General features: G+C 46.4%; 1 long non-coding RNA gene across 1 annotated transcript in view; it reads left to right on the forward strand.

The window, feature by feature from the left end:
• Positions 1-13,190: 13,190 nt before the first annotated feature.
• The window catches only part of LOC144771851 (uncharacterized), a 78,745-nt gene continuing 71,445 nt past the window's right edge, over positions 13,191-20,490 (forward strand). The window contains exons 1-2 of the long non-coding RNA XR_013599516.1: positions 13,191-13,293; positions 13,730-13,809. This is a non-coding gene — a long non-coding RNA (uncharacterized LOC144771851). The remainder of the gene's footprint in view (positions 13,294-13,729; positions 13,810-20,490) is intronic.

The following is a 20,490-nucleotide window of genomic DNA, read 5'->3' on the forward strand; positions in this document are numbered from 1 at the left end:
CTACTGTCCTTCAGGAAGAAACTCAAAACGTGGCTATTTAACCTCTGAATAACAGTTTAGATCTTACAGGAGGTATAACAGTACAGCGCCGAGACGCCTGCGGGCAATTGTTCGCGCTTAATAAATGCCAAAAAATAAATAAATAAATAAAAATATTACCAAACAGTAAATCAATAACAGTCATCAAAAACTTAACACACTACTTGACATTTTTACATAGAATATTTTTTAGTGCTTTGGCAAATTTAGAATACACAAATAGCAGAAAAGAAATGGAATTTTTCTTCATTTACCTGTCCTGTTTTATATGTGAATCTGATCTAATTTTATGAGCATATTTTAATATTTTATTGAAGACACTACACATAACCTATTTTTGAAGGTGTGTTTAATTTAAAATTAAACAGTTTACATTTTTACTTTTCATTTATTGTAAATTTTAAAAATAAATGTTTATAGTTCCATAGGCTCAAGCAGGTCAGCTTCCCACCCTATGTCATACAATTCTGACAAATCTGCATCCTCATCATGTTCTTCTTCATCCTCAGGATTTCAATCATCCAAGGGATCTACTTCCACTGATGTTTCAATTACGAGTTCAATGATGAGGTCGAGATCAACTGATTGCTGATTGTCGCTCATGTTGATGTTGTCCTTATCTTTAAAGAAAGAGAACAACAATGAGATGTTGCAGAGTAAGAGACAAATCTCAGAGATTATAATAGTAAAATTGTTTAACAAGAGTAACATTTTGCAGCTATTATTTAGCCATGTCCAGCGATGCTGAGGAGGTGAGGCCTATGTCCAAGTTTTCAGTGAACAGGACTCATCTCTTCTTAACCTTGGATAAGCCTCACCGACTCTGTGTCCCCTGCTCATACTTAAATGTACAGGGGCAGATTTATGCTAAGTGGCGCATCCCCACGGATGCACCAGTTAATGTGCACCGCTGCTCTGCCACCCATAATGTGCCGCATTTACAATGTGGAGCACCATTGAGCAAAAACAGCACAGATGCGTCACGCATCTGTGCCGCAAAAGCAGCACATTGCAGGAATCACGTCATAAGTGCGACATGTCTACTGCAATGCACAGGAGGAACCCTCACATTGCATGGTGCATCACTTCTTATCCCTGTTTCAAACAGGCGTAAGGATTTGATTCAGCAATGCTATAAAGCTGACTCAGTGAAATCTTCTAAATTTCACTGTGTTAGTTTTACAGGGCTTTCATGCAAATTAATGCATACCTTGCAACAAAACACCTATATGAAAACTGACGCAGGTTTCATGTGGCACAGGACTTTACAGCATGACACATCTGCCTAGATGCATCAAGTTGTAAATATGTCGCCACATAGCAAATCTTTTGCACCGCCGCTGCGTCACAAAAGTGACGCACAGTGGCGCAAAAGAGTCATACACCTATCATGAATCTGTCCCTAACATTTTAAATGATTGATTCAGGATGACATTAAGGTGTGGCCTATCCAGAGGTTTGTTTCAGGTGAGGCGTACTCAGGGTTGCAGATTAAATTTACGCTTGTTGAAGAGTATAGAGGAGATAATACATGTGAAGACCTACCAATGAAGTAAGTCATGTCCACTTCACTCTTGAACAAAGGCCAGACCTCTTCTGTGTCCGTGGACAGACCTAAACCTCATCTGCACAATGTCATTCGTAAACTTAGGAAACACAGGTGATGTAATTGAAAAATGTGGAGTTTCTTTTCCTCATTTCACAATCACATCACCTGTGTTTCCTTTGCTTAGGTATCTCATAGTGCAGATGGACCTAGTTCTAGGACACCCCCGCGCCGCACGGCCACCAGCTGCTGCGTGTGCCTCCCTGCCTGACTGCCTCGCTGCCGCCCTTCGTCCTCCGTGCTCGCCTGACCGGCCCCTGTGGCCCGTGCTCGCCTGACCGGCCCCTGTTGTCTTTGCTGTTTTAGAATTGTATTTTGTCTCTCTGTATTGCCTGGTTTCCAGTTAATTGTATTTTCCTTTCTGTATTGCCTGTTTATTAGCTGCCCGTCGTCCTCCCTCCCCGCTTCCCGCCACTGCCGCTAACCCCACCCCTTTTGCCTTCTGTACCCTCCCCGCTCCCGCCTCCCAGCTGCTCCGCCCCCCCGCGCACTTCGCCATATATGGCGACCGTGCAAACGCGCAGCGGTCACGCGCAGCGGGCGCGCCGATTTTGCGCCGAAGGCGTGCCAAAGGTAAGCCCGTCTGCGCCCGTCCGCGCCTGGACCGCGCCCAGTGCCAGGACCCCTGGCCCCCACCGACGGAAGACGACCCGACTGCCCTACAGCGCCACCGAACTCATTGCACTCAACACCGGCGGCATCCCGGGATGCCACCGAGCCACCCCGAAGCACACCCACGGACCCTTCAGCTGCCACGCCTGCAAGTTCACCTGCATCCGGACCTACCCTGCACCAGCACCCGCCAAGCCGAACACCAGCAGCAACCACCTCAAGTGCATCCTGCTCAACACCCGCTCCGTCCACAGACACGCCATCGAACTCTGGAACCTCCTCGACACCACAGCCCCTGACATCGCCTTCCTCACGGAGACCTGGATGAACGCCTCCTCAGCGCCCGACATCGCCATCGCCATCCCAGAGGGCTACAAGATCACCCGGAGGGACCGCACCGCCAACCAGATGGGAGGAGGCATCGCCATCATCCACAGAGACACCATCCGCATCACGACCAACACCTGACAACCGCCGAACACCTGCACTTCCAGATCCACACCGACCCCAAAACCACCCTCAGAGGCACTCTGATCTACCGACCCCCGGGTCCACGCACACGATTCAGCGAGGACATCGCCGACTTCATCAGCCCGCATGCCCTCCCCTCCGCCGACTACATCCTCCTGGGGGACCTCAACTTCCACCTGGAGAACAACAACGACCGCAACACCACCACCCTGCTCGACAACCTCGCCAACCTCGGACTCAAGCAGCTGGTGTCCACCCCCACCCACTTCGCCGGACACACACTCGACGCCGTCTTCTCATCCAGCAAAGACATCGCCTTCAGTCACGCAACAGGACTCCACTGGACGGACCACAGCTGCGTCCACTTCACCTTCAAAAGAACGACCATCCACCACCACCAGCAACAGGTTGCCCGAAGAAGCTGGAACAAGATCACAGCCGACCAGCTCACCGCCTCCCTGAGCCAGCACCCTCCTGCCGGCTCAGCAAACCCCAGCCAGGCCGCCGACAACCTCACGAAGTGGATCAGCAACTGCGCGGACGAACTCGCCCCTCTGAGGACCCCGCCCAGCAGACCCGGCAGCAGAAAAGCCCCATAGTTCACCGACGAACTCAAGAGCTCCAAGAAGAACTGCCGAGCCCTCTAGAAAGTATGGAGAAGGGAACCAACAATGGACAACATGACCACCCTCAAGCTCGCCACCCGGGAACACCACCAACTGATCCGCGCCACCAAGAAAAATGCATACAAGGACCAGCTGGACAAAAACGCACACAACTGCAAGGAACTCTTCAACATCGTGAAAGAGCTCTCCAACCCCAACGCCGGAAACAACGACATCACCCCGTCGCAAGACCTCTGCAACTCCCTCGCCTCCTACTTCCACAACAAGATCGCGGACATACACAACAGCTTCAGCATCCAACCGACGCACGCCACAACCGCAGCAACGCCACCCACCACCACCCTCCGCGCCTGGACTCCGATCAGCACCGAAGACACCGTCCGCACAATGAACTCCGTCCACTCCGGATCTCCGACCGACCCCTGCCCTCACCACGTCTTCAACAAGGCCGACGTTGTCATCGCACCCCACCTGCGGGACATTATCAACACCTCCTTCGACACCGCCACCTTCCCTGAGAGCTGGAAGCACGCAGAACTCAGCGCTCTACTCAAGAAACCTACAGCGGACCCCACCGAACTCAAGAATTACCGCCCCATCTCGCTCCTCCCGTTCCCGGCCAAAGTCATCGAAAAGACCGTCAACAAACAGCTGGCCGCCTTCCTCGAGACTAATGGATCCCTCGACCCCTCACAGTCTGGCTTCCGAGCCAACCACAGCACCGAGACCGCCCTCATCGCTGCCACCGATGACATCCGAACCCTGATGGACAACGGAGAAACAGCGGCCCTCATCCTCCTGGACCTCTCCGCGGCATTCGACACTGTCTGCCACCGCACCCTAGTGCAGCGCCTCGGCAACATCGGAATCCAGGAGAAGGCACTGGAATGGATCACCTCCTTCCTCGACGGAAGAACACAGAGAGTCCGCCTACCACCGTACAAGTCAGAGGCCACCGAAGTCCTCTGCGGCGTCCCTCAAGGATCCTCGTTGAGTCCCACCCTCTTCAACGTCTACATGAGCCCCCTCGCGGCCATCGCACGCCAACACAACCTCAACATAATCTCCTACGCCGACGACACCCAGCTGATCCTCTCCCTGACCAACGACCCCGCCGCCGCCAGAGCCAACCTGCACGAAGGGGTGAGAGACGTAGCCGAGTGGATGACGACCAGCCGTCAACAAAAGAATCACCTTCCGTCTCCTCACCCACGCACACAAAGCCCTACACGACCAAGGCCCGAGCTACCTCAACAACCGAATCAACTTCTACGCTCCCAAGCGCCACCTCAGATCAACCAGCCACGCCCTCGCCGCCGTCCCCCGCATCCAAAGAGCGACAACAGGAGGAAGGGCCTTCTCCTACCTGGCCGCCAAGACCTGGAACTCCCTCCCGACCGACCTGCGCCTGACCCAAGACCACCGCTCCTTCAGGAAGAAGCTCAAGACCTGGCTGTTCGAGCAGTAACGGCACCCCCCCCTCCTAGCACCTTGAGACCCTACGGGTGAGTAGTGCGCGCTATAAATGTCTTGATTGATTGATTGATGGAGTCTAGCATATCAAAGAGTACACATAAGTTGAGCAGTGTATACAACAATTTTGACATTTACAGAAGATTCAGCTTCTTATCTTGTTGGAGATGAAATGAGGCCTGTCTTGCAACATGGTGCATGTTTTACATCACTGCTGCATCGGTTTCATGTGGCACAGGACTTTACAGCATGACACATCTGCCTAGATGCATCAAGTTGTAAATATGTCGCCACATAGCAAATCTTTTGCACCGCCGCTGCGTCACAAAAGTGATGCACAGTGACGCAAAAGAGACATACACCTATCATAAATCTGTCCCTTAAGTCACTTTTAACATGGCTATGATAGTCAAAGAATTAAAATCTAAATTTGCCAAGCACAGATGGGGGCGTATTTACAAGGACCTTGCACCACGGGGAAAGGTCTTTAATTAAAATGAGAAAAATAACAACAGAGAGACTCAAATGCCTTTTAAATATACCCCAAGCAACCTATGAAACTCTAGCACTACATATCAAGTAAACTAATTGATTTCAAAAATCATTTTTAAACACGTCATCTAAATCAATTATATACCTACATTCAAGGGGAAATGACTTAAAATGGCCTAAGACACATGAAAGCGTTTTTTTAAGGCCCTTGCACCATTTCTGGGTCACTTTTAACATGGCTATGTTAGTCAAAGAATTAAAATCTAAATTTGCCAAGCACAGATGGGGGCATATTTACAAGGACCTTGCTCCACGGGGAAAGGTCTTAAATTAAAATGGGAAAAATAACATCAGAGAGACTCAAATGCCTTATAAATATGCCCCAAGCAACCTATGAAGCTCTAGCAGTACATATCAAGAAACCTTATATTTTTCAAAAAACGATTTTAAACACATCATATAAATCAATTATATACCTACATTCAAGGGGAAATGACTTAAAATGGCCTAAGACACATGAAAGCGTTTTTAGTCAAAGAATTAAAATCTAAATTTGCCAAGCACAGATGGGGGCATATTTACAAGGACCTTGCTCCACGGGGAAAGGTCTTAAAAGAAAATGGGAAAAATAACATCAGAGAGACTCAAATGCCTTATAGATATGCCCCAAACAACCTATGAAGCTCTAGCAGTACATATCATATAAATCAATTATATACCTACATTCATCGGGAAATGACTTACAATGCCCTAAGACACATGAAAGCGTTTTTTTAAGGGTCACTTTTAACATGGCTATGTAACTCAAAGAAACAAAATCTATTTGTAAAACACTTGACACAAAGCAACATTTTAAATACAGAACTTTCTTCATAATTTTCTCCCTAAAGCATACTATTGTCTATCTAAATTAAATTAATCTTTTCTCACCTTAGCAAATACTTTATGAATTTCAAAACAGTCTCAGAAACACACCAATTTGTCTTCAGCAGAGCAAAAGGTATGCACTCCAGAGTCTGCAGCTATCAAAAGCACAGAAATGCTGTAATTCTTCACACATATCTCTCATGTCACCCAATCAAAACTCTTCCCTCACTTTTTTCAAATCAACACCCTTCCCCCCTCTGCCCTTTCTGCCTTTTTTGCATAGCAACCACCTCCTGAAAGACCTCTGATGTTTGCAAGTTCACACAACAATGTTTCAATTGAACTCTGAACTCTCAGTGCACCTCATATCCAGTGCAATCTTTCATAAAATTATTTTTTCTTGACCATTCAAATTACATCTTTCAAAGAACTCATCCATGCACCCTAACTTTCTTTTTTCAGCAATCAAAATCCACCAATCACTGCTACTGCTTCCTTAACACAGAAACTCCACAGTTTTTTTCATTTTAAACTCTTATTTTTCCAACTGCCATTTCATTGCCACACTTCATCTGACTGCAGCAGAACCTTCTCTCACCATGTTTTCTGTCTGGATTGTTGGACATAGTTACATCTATTGGGCTCAGAGGTATGCTGATAACAGAAATTTACCTAACCTCAATTTACAAGATGTGGAAATTAAGTGGTTTGGCCACAGAGGATTAAAATGTCACCAATTGATACCATTGGTGAAAACCTTTATGCATTTGCCTAAACCTGAACTGTTAATTTTGCACTGTGGAGGTAATGACTTGGGCACTTTGACTGGTGTAGGTCTGGAAATGCTTTTAAAGGACACCTTTGAGCAATTGATGGCACTTTTTCCTCAAACTGCCTTGGTATATTCAAATATATGCCAAAGACAGAAAGGGAGGTGGTCGAACCAATTTTGTCCACAAATTGAGAAATCGAGGAAGCATGTAAACAAATCTGTTTCAGCTTACATGAGAGACCATGGAATGGGCTCCATGTACAACAATAACTTGCGTTACTACATGCAAGATATCTACAGAGGAGATGGAGTTCACTTCTCAGATGAAGGGAACAGAGTTTTCATTCTGAATTTAAGACTGTGCATTGGTACCTACTTATAAGTACCTAAATGTACCATAAACTCAAAAGCTCTTCTCAGCTACCCTACATCTGATCACTCACAATTATTATTTTACTCTAACTTTTTTCACTAATTTTCAACAAAGTACGCTCCCCGGAGCGCTACCCGGTACGCGAACCGGAAGCTAACCGCGCGAAATCCTCAGAAAACCTCTCTACTAATATATATTTTTTTATGCAAATTTCAGGCAAAATGGAAGGCGAACAGAAAGTATCATTTGAAAATGTCCTTGCAGAGACCAACGAAGAAATCATTGATCCAAATGATATTCATAACGCCTTACCTTGGCCAGATAATCGACGTCCTCGCTCGCCAGCCGATTTAGGTGCTGGGGCGATAGACGGCCGCCATTTTGGAGGTAGGCAGGTCAGCGCTCTAGTCGCTGGCTGCCTCCTACCCTCCTCCATCCCTTCCACTGTCTAAATGTGCATTATCACCAGACGGCGCAGCGGGCTGGCGCAGCGGGCGCGCCGGAAGCGCGCCGAAGTCGCGCCTAAGTCCAGCCCGTCTGCGCCCGTCCGCGCTTGGCCCGCGCTGGGTGCCAGTCCCCCTGCCTCCACATCTAGACTGATCTATACGCCGGCATTTCTTACGGCACTACGGCCACCAAGCAGTAAATGTTGTCACAGATATGATCCAGGTACCTACTCCAATGTTCCTTATTCCCTCTACTGCTCACATTGTACCTTTTCTATGAATATTGCGAACACTGGGATTAAGGCTCCCACCTATCCGTCCTCTCCTAATGCCACCTTCATCTTAGCACTTATTAATGCGCGTTCTATGTGCAGACACAGGCAAGAAATCTCTGATCTTATACTAGACTCCCACCTAGATCTGCTGTTCATAACGGAAACCTGGTTGGATGGCGCATCAGACCCTGACTTAGTCATAGCGGTCCCCAGAGGTTTCACGATACATAGGCAGGACAGAATAGGCCAGAGAGGAGGCGGGGTTGCCATTATCTCCAGAGATAATCTCCCTATTAGGACCACATCTATACCATCTACTACCTGTGAAGCGATAATGTTCAGTATTCAACTCACTCCCCTTTTCAACCTCAAAGGCGTACTGATATATCGCCCGCCAGGAGTACGCGCCCCCTTCTTATCCAGCTGGGGGTCGATATTGGAATCCATAGCACTTGATGATCAATGCATGGTGCTAGGGGATTTCAATTTCCACCTCGAAAAGGCCAGCGATGCCGATACAGCTTGTCTCTTATCGGACATGGAAACGTTAGGGTTACATCAACTTATTTCTGCCCCCACCCATGAGGCCGGTCATACCCTCGACGGCATATTTACCAACCTGGAGACATTGCATATCCTAGCGCTCCTTCCTATGCCATGGACCGACCACCATGCCATATTAAGCAAGTTAGCCGTTCCAGACACCTCCAAGACGCGAGCAGTTAACCATGCCCCCAAACAGGTGAGGGCGTGGAAAGACCTAAACCCGGAGACTCTTAATACTCTCCTGGTAAGAACTCCGCCTCTGTTGTCTAACGATCCCAGTGTTGCCACAGATCAGTTTCATAACTGGCTCAGCCAGGCCACACAGGAGCTAGTGCCACTAAAATCTGTTTCCCAGAATCGAGTTTCCCCCAGCGCACCCTGGTTTTCTGACGAACTTAAAAAGCAGAAACAAACTAACAAACAAAGAGAAAGACTCTGGCGAAAGCACTATGACCCCGAGAGTAAAATACTATATAAAGAGTCCCTCACTCGTTACAAACATATGATTGCGGAGGCAAAAAAAGCCTACTATGCCGAACAAATAGACAAGGCAAAAAACTCATGTAAGGAGCTATTTGATATAACCAAGCGTTTGTCAGGCGGCACGCAGGATCCCACACCCCCTCCTTCACAACATCTCTGCGATGCCCTATCCGATTTTTTTTTCAAGAAAGCCAATGAGATCTTCCAGGCTTTTTCTTTAAACACTAATATCAATCCACATCCCCTTCCTCTTACACCGCGTGACAATATAATTACACGCTTCGCTGACCTTACTATGGACCAGACGCAGAGCCTCATTTCAAGGATTAAAACAGGGTCAGCACTGGATCCTTGCCCGCTGAAAGTGCTTACACCAGTTATGGACACGCTGATTCCGGTCATTACACAGGTCTGTAACGCTGTGTTCAGATCGGGCATTTTCCCTGCCTCCTTGAAACACACGTTGGTTAAACCCCTACTAAAAAAAGCCAATCTTAACAAAGATGAACTAAAAAACTATCGGCCGATAGCCAGTCTCCCCTTCCTGGCCAAGGTCATAGAAAAAGGTATGAACCAACAATTGTCGGAGTTTGTTGAGCGGTACCAGCTGCTCGACAACACTCAGTTCGGTTTTCGCAAATGTCATGGCACGGAGACCGCCCTCCTAAAAGCGGCAGACGATATCCGAGCCATACGAGATCAGGGGGGGACAGCAGTCTTGGTCCTGTTGGATCTCTCTGCGGCCTTCGACACGGTCGACCACAAGATCTTGGCCGACCGTGTCGAACGATTAGGTGTCCAGGAAACAGCGTTGGACCTACTTGTATCATTTTTGGCCAATAGAACTCAGGCGGTATCCCTTGGACCATACCAATCTTCCAAGGTGTCCTTGCCATGTGGGGTCCCCCAAGGCTCGTCCCTAAGTCCGACACTCTTCAACATCTACGTGTCGGACCTTGCTAGTGTCATCAAAGCTTTTGGGATGAGCCTGACCTCCTACGCCGACGACACCCAATTGGTACTGGCCATCAAAGGGGACGGGGAAGAAGTGGCCAAGTTATTCACCAGGGGAATGGTGGCCATAGGTGACTGGATGGCCACGAACTGTCTCAAACTTAATTCAGATAAAACTGAAGTGGTCATCTTCGGTCACCTTTCTCCGGGCTGGTCACCAGTATGGTGGCCATCATCGTTTGGAACTCCTCCCAGCCCAGCTCTTAAAGTTAGAAATCTGGGCATCACCTTTGATGCAGGTCTAAATTTTATGGCACACGCCAACAAGACTGCCGCAACTGCCCATATGAAACTCAGAATGATCAGGAAAATACTACCTTACCTACCTGACACTGCTGGGAGAACTCTGGTCAGCTCACTAGTCCTGTCTGCACTGGACTATTGTAATGCTCTATTCCTAAATGCACAATCCCGGGTGACTAACAAGATGCAGTCAATCCAAAATGCTGCCGCCCGGATGCTGGCGGGACTTCCCAAGTTGGCATCGGTTTCAAACACTATCAGGGAACTCCACTGGCTGCCGATACGCAGCCGCATCAAATTTAAATCACTGTGTATTCTTTACAAGGCTCTCAATAACCAAGGCCCCCACTTTCTTAAACACAATCTTGATCACTATATCCCAACCCGTTCCCTTCGTTCCTCTCATCACAACCACCTAGTTGTGCCTCGTACTAGAACAGTCACTTGGGGTGACAGGCGATTTCTGGTTGCCGCCCCCAAACTTTGGAACACCCTTCCTCTCCACATTAGGACCAGCCCTTCCCTTTTTATATTTCGCAAACAACTTAAGACTTGGTTATTTGGCCAATAGTGCTACTCTTGTAAGGTCTTTTTAAATACTGATCCATCCCCTAAGTCAGCGCCGAGACGCCTACGGGTATTCGCCGCGCTCAACAAATGTCAATAAATAAATAAATAAATAAATAAATTTATGGATGAAACTTGGGACCAAGAACTACTGCAATGTGTGCAATCAGTAGATTTCCTCCTTGAAAATGAGGACATTTTACACACTCAAACATTACAAGCTATGTTCAATGAAAATAACGACATTTCAGACAGTGAAATCATAGACATTTTATTGAATTTTGAAAGACAATCACAATAATAAATAATTGTTTAAAAAATAAATAAATAAATAAAAAAATCAACAAAACAAACAATCAATTAACATACAATATTTGAAAAGTCTATCATTCTTTCTTCCTTATAGTACGCTCCCCTGACCGCTTCCCGGTTCGCGAACCGGGCTCTCCCCACGAAAAAAAACGATATTTTTTTTTTTTCCCCGCGGGGCCCTTTTAAAGCCTCCACATCAAACCTAGGGGGTCAGGGATGATCTACTATGCCCCCTTATGGTCATTTGCCCCTTCGCTTTGGCCTCCTCTTGTCTCTCGATCCTACCGAGAGACAAGATGGCGGCCGCTACGGACTGTTTGGAATGTTTACAGACACCGGAGAGCCAATCAGCTTCGCATCGCAAAGCTCCGTAACGCGAAAAGTACGCGAACCGGATCGCGGCCCGGAGCGCTGTTACAGATATATATCTTTTTTGGAACGTTAATTTCTCAAAATCCACTGGAGCACATATATTGAGACCTAGCAAAGGCACATCGGGCTACCAGTCCCTACAATTTTGCCAAGTTTCGTGCAAATCCATTCAGCCGTTCGGGCTAAAAGTGAGGCCAACCGCCCTATGGAAATTAACATAGGAAAAACGCGTTTTGGGACCCCCCTTTTTTCTCGGCCCCCCCTTGACGAACCCCCCCCCCCCAAATTTTCAGGGGCTGCTCAGAAACAAAATGTTCCATTTTCCTGAAAATTTCAGCCAATTCCGTCCACAAACGCCAAAGTTATTAGACATAGAATTTTCAAAAATCCCATAGAGAAAAAATCCTAACTATATATACCTACTGGCGACCGCCAGTAGGTAATATATATATATATATATATATATATATATATATATATATATATATATATATATATATATATGTATATATATATATATATATATATATATATATATATATATACACTTTTTTATTTCCAAATTGACAAATTAATCCTTCAGTACTAACAAGACTCCCATTTGTGTTTTTTAATGGGATTGAGATATGATTTGTCACCAAGAAGTTTCGTATATATACAATGCACTCTCGATGGTGTATGGTTTTATTCATGTGATGACATAAGTTGTTTGCTTATTGAAGATTGTTCTCTTATGAATGGGATGTATTCCTCATACTATTCACTAAATTGATGATATGATGTTCCTGTGCATATTATTAACTAACTAAACATACACACATATTTTGTCTCAATACATTACTGTTCTATTGATTTACTTTGGTCATATTACAGTATATATGTTCTAAATAATGTTTATTAATGTAATCTGTTTCATTGTATTCAATTTTTATATGATGACTACACACTATTTGATTTTAAGTGATCAAACATGAATGGTGCCTAATTTGTTGGAACTAATATTTCTTTAAATGATCTGACGCTATGCTGTCTCTATGCGATAACCAATGGAGCAGCTTAGCCATGGCTATTACTCCTGATAGTTTTATCTTATTTCACATATGTCACTTGTGGGTGTCTAACTTCCTTTTGAATTGTTTTTCTGTGACGGGGGTTTCGTGCACATTCATCAGATTATCATATACGTAATTCTAGTAGGGGACCTGCTGTATTTTCTTCTATTTGTAATTTTTTCCTTCCTCTTTATATGTGAATGTAGCATGGCTTTTTAGGCACAGGAATGTGTCCTGGAACTCAAATTTGTATTATATGATTAATGGATATACTATAACCTTTTCGGTAAATAATATACCATACTGATGCTTATTTTACCCGTTTTTATGGGATGTCAGACTTATGGCTTTGCCGTTTATAATTGCACTTACAAGTTGGGTGTTTTATTAGAATCATATTCGGTTGTTTGGACTTTGCATTCATCAGCTTAAGTGTATTCCATTAGTGGGATATTAACATTTTGCCCGTTATAAGATGGCGAACATTTTCCAATGCGATTCCTTTATCACTTTTTATTATTTCCCATCGAGTCCATCTACCATTTTGATTGCGGACGAGGCATACTATATAGGGGTTGTACCAACATGGCGCTGGTGCTATACGCCGCGCTATTCTGCATGTATTAGACGATTTCTGGCTTTGTAATTGTAGGTAAGTGTTACACATTATTTTAAACTTTGGCTCTCCGTTTTACTGTCAGCCGTGGTCCATATCAATAGGATTTACTATCGCGGATACAATATCGGCCCGTTTACACTTCCTACTATGTTTATACCGTTTAAGTTGGGACTTTGTTTGTGAACTATATAATTTACATATGGGTGTGCCTTTCGTGTCTTTCGTATCGCGGATCACTAGTTCCTTTGGGATACTGAGGGTAAGATTATGGATTCTGGTTAACTCATTGTAGTTTACCTATTCGTGTTTGCAACTACTATGAAAAGGCCCTCATAATTAAATTTGTTATAAACTCCCCTCTTGTCCTCCTATTTATAACCCAACCCGTTTTGCTTCTTAATGTAACCTATTTTCAACTCTGTCTAGTATGGAGAATAAATTATGGATTACGTTGTTTTATATATGCTAGGTGCCACTGGGACTCGCCTGTTACTTTGGATTGAACACTGCTACTATAATATTGTTTGTCTCAGGAGTCTTCAGACTGCAGTGAGTAGGCCTGGATTATTATTTTGTGATTTGATTATCCCCAATAGGAATGTTCAAGGTGGCAGACCTGAATATTGGTTGTCTTTTTCTTTTTTTGTGTCCCCTTGGTATAGATTACTTTGATGCTGCTCACTGTGTGATGTTATACGTTTATGAATATTTAACTACTTTATTATTAAGTGAGTTTTCCTTACCCCTTTTTGGATTGGAATAACTCAGTACTCTTCATCCCGCCATGGTTTCTTCTTCTCTCTTGTTTTGTCTAGCTTATTTTTAGTGTTACACTATACACTTGATTGATTATTGGTGATAGGTGCACATGATAATATTCACATGGGTAGACCTGCTTCACTTATTTTCTTCTTATGACTATGTCACTATTTCCTGACACTTCATCTTGGGATTTTGGTTCAAAATGGATCCATGGTTTTAGGATCATCACTTCACGATTTTTTGGGTCTTGCTTGCTTTTAGCCACTTTTTTATAGGTCTTGTGCTCTTATTATACATTACATACATTAAATATACAAAAAAACAATCTTTGTAATTTAAATTCTTTTATGGACTGTTACAAGTCTGTGAATTATGTTGATGAACTCTGTCCTGTCCCTTTTTCTGATTATCTGTATTGTAATGTTCTAGCCCTGAGGAAGTCTGTGGTCTATAAACCAGGACGAAACACATGTTGGCGGCTAGTTTGTCTGAGAAGAGTGACATCAGTATAAAGGAAAATATGAAGATTACTTACGTCTCAAGATTCATTTCCCATAATTGATTGATGGTGGATGGCCATCATCTTATCCTTGGAAGCTTAACAGATTGAAATTTTCTGACTGTATCACAACCCAGCGCAACTTCGCTCAGCCATCCTTCTCTTTTTGTCTTATCATCCTTATGGTATCCGTCACCTCCAAAAGTACAGCCTCCGTGCTATGTGAGGCATGAAATCCAGACTGAGAGGGGTCCAAAAAGGCTGTGCTGTTCCAAGTAATTAGATAGCTGTCAGTTCACCAGAGTTTCCAAGACCTTCGAGCAGCAGGGAAGAAGAGAAATTGGCCTATAGTTCTGTAAGGCATTAGGGTCTGCTGCCACCTTCTTTAGGAGTGGCTTTACTCACGCACTCTTCCAGTCATTTGGGAAAATAGCTTTCTGCAGTGAGATGTTATATATCTTGACAAGAGCATCTGACAAGACCGTACTGGGAGTTGCCATAACAGTTGGGGGCGCCGGGTCCAGTGGCGAGACAGATTTTCCGCGGCTTAATAGGGACTCTACTTGCTCTCTTGTTACATTAGTAAAGGTGTCCAACCCACAGGACAAAACCACTTCATGCGGTTGGTTTCCAGGTAGATGTTCCTCCCCTGATCCTGTGACGTCGTCTCAAAGGACTGAAAGATCAGATCGATTTTGCTGATAAAATACCTGGCTAGATTTTCACATAGATCCTGAGTGGGGGGGGGGGAGCTTCCTTGCCGGCCTTGGGGTTTGTGAATTCCTTCAGGATCCTATAAAGTTCCCTAGAGGAATTGTTTGCCTCCACTATGCGTGCACCCAGATATGTCCTTCTTGCTGTATTACAGCTGTTAAGGTAGGCTCTATGTGATGTCCGGTATGCTGATTTATCTGATACCTCCTTAGTTTTTCTACATCTCCTCTCTAGGACCCTACACAGGGACTTTTCCTTTTTAAGGGTATATGAGTACTAGGGGGCAGGGGCTGCCCTGTCCTGCATAGTGGCCCTTTTCAGAGGGACTATGGTGTCTAAGGCTCCATGAATTGCTCCCACCAACCCCTCCCATGCAGAATTTGGATCTACGTCCAAATCGAGTGGGGGGCAGTGAAAGCCTGATTGACGGCTAGGGGGGTTACTCTTGCCCATGGTCTTCGCAAGTTCTTCTGGCCGTGTGTCCGCCCTTCTAGATGAGAGGATGGTAGTGAAACGCTTAAAGCCTTGTGATTGGTCCAGTCCAAAGATTGGGGAGGCTCCACAGCCAGATTGCCCACGTTGTAGAAAATGGCGTCTAGCATGTGACCTGCCCTGTGAGTAGGGCTGGTGACTCTTAGCGATAGCTCCAAGGATTCCATTGATGTAATAAGATTGGCCGCGTCTGAGTTGGAGGACAGCTCTAGTTGGTGATTCAGGTCACCTATCAGTAGGAATTTAGTAGCCTACAGAACATGGTGCACTAATCTTTCCAATAGTACAGTAAGGAATTCCTTATTGCTACCCCCGGAGAGTGATATAATAACGCCCCTGTCCATTCTATGACCTGGGACTGCCCTACTCTAAATATTAAGAGCTCCATGTTAGCAGAGGACACCCTGTCTAAGGTCCTGATGTAATAAGGACGCCGTGTGGCAATGGCCAGTCAACCACCTCATTTACAGGGCCTATGCAGCCTAGTGACCACATATTCATCAGGGAATGCCATTGCTAATGTTGGCGTAGCTTCTTGATTAAGCCACGTTTCCGTGAAAAGGCATATGTCACCTTTCGGTCCTCAAGTAGGTCCCATGTCTCTGTTGCATGTTTAGGGATGGATCTGGCGTTCAGGTACAATCCTTGCATGTCAGGTATATGTCTGACCTGCCCTGTCCCCTTGGTCTCCACACGGCTATCGTTGTACATCCCTTGTCGTGGTTGTTTTGACTGTATACAGGGGTGAAGATAGGGAGAAGAGGGGAGGTGTTTACTCCCAGCCCACCCACAGTTAAAACACCTAATGATCCTTTTTGCCCTCTTGCTGTTGGTCTTACCTGGCTCTATCTCTCTCATACAAGAAGGTATGTGTCTATAAGCCAGGAGTACCTCTCGAGTGTAGCAGATTCGGCTCCCTGGGGGTCGTTGCAGTAAAATTGGCGGCATTTCCTGGCGTCTGGCGGTGTGCTGGCGCGGACGGGCGCAGATGGGCTTGCCTTTGACGCGCCTTCAGCCGCTCAGGAGTTGCAATTTATGGCGGCGGCGAGTTGGATACTAGACCGCCAACCGCCAGGCTAGTGGACAGTGAAAAAAGACTTGCTGAGCTCTCTCCACTCAATCAATCGCCTAATGCGATTGCGGTGGACCGGAGAGTGTAGTAAATGTCCCCGCAGAGTTTAAACCCCAACAGTCTGATTGTGAATGTCCCCTTTTCAGCGAAAATCCCTAGCAATAAAGAACGATTTTTAAAACCACAATCAACTTTAAAAAAATGACCCGGGTCCCTTTGATATTGACAACAGTCCATGGGATTTTTTCACAGGGTAGATGAAACTTTCCTGTGGAAAGGCGATTCTTGAGCAGCAGCAAATCCCCTTCCTTGATCTGTGTCGGTTGACCGTTTCTCCTCCGACTTACTTGGGCATACGCATGCTTGCGCCGAGCATCAATCCTTGAATCATCAGGGTTTTGTGGTTGCCAGCGAGGATGATGAGGTATTGAATCCCTTACCACTCGGCCCATCAGCAAGTGAGCCGGCGCTACTCCAGTGGTGGAGTGAGAGGTTTGTCGGTAGCTACAGAGGAACTTGAATATTGCCAATTCTATTGACTGTTTCTTGTCGTGGGCAATCCTGATTACCTTGTTAAGAGTCCTCATAAATCTCTTCACTTCACCATTGGCTTGTGGCCATTGGGGCGTTATTCAGCGATGTCGAATGCCAAGTGTAGCAAGATACGTAGCCAGTTCTTGTTCCTGAAAAGGAGGCTCATTGTCAGAGCGCAACTCTTTCATCAATCTGTGGGCAGCCATGATCTTCTCAATTTTGGGTATCACTTCCACAGCATTGGGAGATGCCACAATCTCAACCTCCGGGTACTTGGAGTGTTCATCAATGGCTACTAGAGTGTGGCGGCCGTCAGGCAGACTGCCAAAATCCATGCTGACACAGGACCACGGTAGCCTCGGCCGAGGCTCCACAATGACTGGAGCGGGATGGGGCATGTCTCCGGTGGCTTGACATGATAAGCACGACCGAACAGACCGAACCACACCTTGGTCCGAAGCTGATACTTGGCTTATACTTAACCTGATGCCCAACATGAGCTAACTGTATACACCGGTCCACTAGCAATGTGGGGATGAGCAGCCGAGGTCCTCTCAGCAGGCAGCCCTTCGGGTCTTCAGTGAGTTCCTCTCTGACATGGTATAGACTCTCCATCATCCGCTGAGCCGGGACCGTTAGGATTTTCCAATCATCCTTGACCTTGTGCCAGTTGTTACATTGCAGAGCCAACTTATTTCTCTGTAGGCATTCATCTGTGGAGGTTGCCTCTGCCAAGTCCTGCATGGACAGGGGAATCGGGCATGACCGGGCCATGACACACTTACCATATTCTTCGTGTCAGCAGCGTCTTCCATTTCCTTGCTGGTAGCCGCTCGGGGATGTCGGGACAAGTAGTCCACTGGATTGCGGGACCCGGGTTGGTACTCCACTTTACAATTATAGTCTTGGAGCTGCCGCATCCACTTCTCAATCCTCGGCAGAGGCTTTGTGGATGTTCCTGAGAAGAGAGTCACCAGAGGCTTGTGGTCCGTTGTAACTGTGAAAGGTTTTCCATAGGAGTTCAGGTGAAAGTGTCGACACCCCCAGTGAATGGCGATGGCCTCTTTCTCAATTTGTGAAAACCTCTGCTCCATTTCGGAGAGTGACCTACTTGCAAAGGCCACAGGAGCCCAGTCTTCTTCTTGATGTCGTCTCTGCAACAGCACAGCCCAGATGCCCATGGGACCGGCATCCACTGCTATTTGTGTCACTCTCGCAGGATCAAAGAAAGCCAGTGTGGTCACTTCCCAGAGGGCATTTTTGATCTCCTTGAAGGCTTTGGCTTGATCCGGACCCCACTTCCATGGAACAGAGTCTTTGGCGAGTCTTTGGAGAGCTCTCGTAGCGGCAGCGTTAGAGTGGTGAGATCCCGGATGAACTTCCTGCAGTAATTTATCATGCCAAGGAAGCTGCGAACTTCTGTCACGTTAGCAGGGGCCGCAGCCTCTTTGATATCCCAAACCTTTTCAGGATCTGGATTGACCCCTTCTGTGGAGAAAGTGTTTCCGAAGAATTAAAGTTTCTTCTTCAAGAACTCACACTTCTCTCTATGGAGAGTGAGTCCAGCATCTCACAGGTGGCGGAGCACTTGGGTGAGCCGGGCATTGTGTTCCAGAAGTGACTTTGCTTGCACCATGATGTCGTCACTTACATTGATCACCCCAGTGATGTCCATGATCAGCTCATGTATGATGTTTTGAAAGACTTCAGCCGCGCTTCATACTCCAAAACTCAACCTAGTGTAACGTCGTAACCCCACGTGGGTTGAGAACGTGGTAATGTTTTGTGACGCCTCATCGAGCACCAGTTGATGGTACCCTGACCATAAATCAAGCTTAGAGAACCAACAGGCTCCGGCCATCTCTCCAATGAGATCATCGATTGCCGGGGTGATGTGAGTGTGACGCTCTCATTTGATTGCCGTATTTGATAAGCGCATATCAACGCAAATCCTCACCGCGCCAGGCTGCTTTGGTTTTCGCATGACCACGATGGGAGAGACCCATGGAGTGGGACCGGAGACTTTCTCGATGGTTCCAGCAGCCTCGAATTTCTTGAGTTCTTCTTCGACTTGCGGTCGTAGGTGGAATGCTATTCTTCGATGTCGTAGAGCGACAGGTTGAACCGTGGGATCGATGTGAAGATGGACTTCTTCCTCAGAATTTGACAATCCCCTTAAAAACTTCTGAAAACTCGTCTAGCAGGTGCTGTATGGACTCATGATGTACACGGAAAGCAAATGTCACTATTCCTAGGTCTTCTGCAGCCCGACACCCTAACAGCATCCCTTGGCCGTCTTCAGTGAGCTTTGGAGGTCTTGAACCGCCCTAGGATCTTCGAAGGGGTCTTTTGTCCGTAAGGGAACACCGTGTAGGGGTGTAGGATGGGTGCGGGACACAGTGCCCAGTGTAGAGCAGCTGCCATAATGTTGATGGTGGCTCCAGTGTCCACTACAGCCACAACTTCCTGAGAGCCCACATGGATGTTACATTGTGGCAGACGACGCGATTTTTGGGTGGCAGAACCAATCATGTGCACCTTCTCTTCCTCCTCATCATCATCCATGTCGCTTGGTGTTTTGTCCCCCTCCAACACTGCATTGGCCCTCTGTCGTGGCCTTCGATATTTCTTAGATCGGCATACTTTTTCAAAATGGTTGAATCACACACATCCGGAGCATCTCTTCCCTTTTGCTGGACACTCTGCTGGTTGGTGCGGCGGCCTGCCACAGTATCCACACATCTTGGCTGTTCTGGCCGTTGCGGCAGTAGATCCTTTCTTGATCCATTTCGTCATGGGTTAGGTGGTCACCGCATTGACCGGTTCCGTCTTTCATTGAAACTTGGAGGGCGGCCTCCATGTGGGCAGCGCGGGCTTTGGATAGCTCCTTGGTGCGCCCCAGTGTTAGAATGTCAGCGAGAGACTTGCCAGATTCTTCTAGAATGCGTTCTCGAAGCTTGGCTGAAGCACACCCCTGAAATATTTGACACCTTATCTTCTCCGTTACGTCCTGGAACCCACACATGGAGGCTAGGTTCTTGAGCCTCGCGTGATACATGTCCAATGATTCTTCCGGAAGTTGTCGCGCCTGTATAAATATGAACTTCTCATAGTCCTGATTAGTTATTGGCTCAAAATGCCCATTGAGTGCATTTAT

Source organism: Lissotriton helveticus, chromosome 8 (assembly GCF_964261635.1).
Source record: "Lissotriton helveticus chromosome 8, aLisHel1.1, whole genome shotgun sequence".
In the NCBI taxonomy this organism is placed as follows: Eukaryota; Metazoa; Chordata; class Amphibia; order Caudata; family Salamandridae; genus Lissotriton; species Lissotriton helveticus.